The 341-nt window shown below is 63.0% G+C and overlaps 1 protein-coding gene across 1 annotated transcript in view; it reads right to left on the bottom strand.

Annotated features, from left to right (window-relative positions):
* ACTB (actin beta) overlaps positions 1-335 on the bottom strand; it is a 4,694-nt gene extending 4,359 nt beyond the window's left edge. Inside the window, exon 1 of the mRNA XM_008633458.2 lies at positions 308-335. The gene's annotated coding sequence lies outside the window, so the exon portion shown is untranslated. The remainder of the gene's footprint in view (positions 1-307) is intronic.
* Positions 336-341: the final 6 nt, after the last annotated feature.

The raw sequence follows: 341 nt of genomic DNA, 5'->3' as shown, positions 1-341 counted from the left end.
GCCGCCCCGCCCGCTCCCCCCGTCCGCACCAGCAATCCTCTTACGGGGAGGATTAACCCCACGGGCTGCAGGGGCGCGACCCCCCTCCACAAGCATCACCCCCCAAACCGGCCTTAAACCGCGAGCTGCGTCTCTACCCCTTACAACGCGGCAGAGCGCTGCGGGGCCGCCACCCCGCCAGCACACAAAGGGCGCGCCGTGTCCCAACAACCCCGATCACACCGATATTCGTAATAACACTGGCTCATTACTGACATCGTTAATATTATTATTTTGTTATCCCCCGTTGTCGCGGTGCCACTCTCACCTTTGGGGAGTTCGCGCGGTCGGAGCCGGGGCAG

This window comes from Corvus brachyrhynchos, unplaced genomic scaffold (genome assembly GCF_000691975.1).
Source record: "Corvus brachyrhynchos isolate BGI_N302 unplaced genomic scaffold, ASM69197v1 scaffold5, whole genome shotgun sequence".
NCBI lineage: Eukaryota > Metazoa > Chordata > Aves > Passeriformes > Corvidae > Corvus > Corvus brachyrhynchos.
The sequence above is the reverse complement of the archived record's forward strand: the minus strand, read 5'-3'. Positions and strand labels throughout refer to the sequence as shown.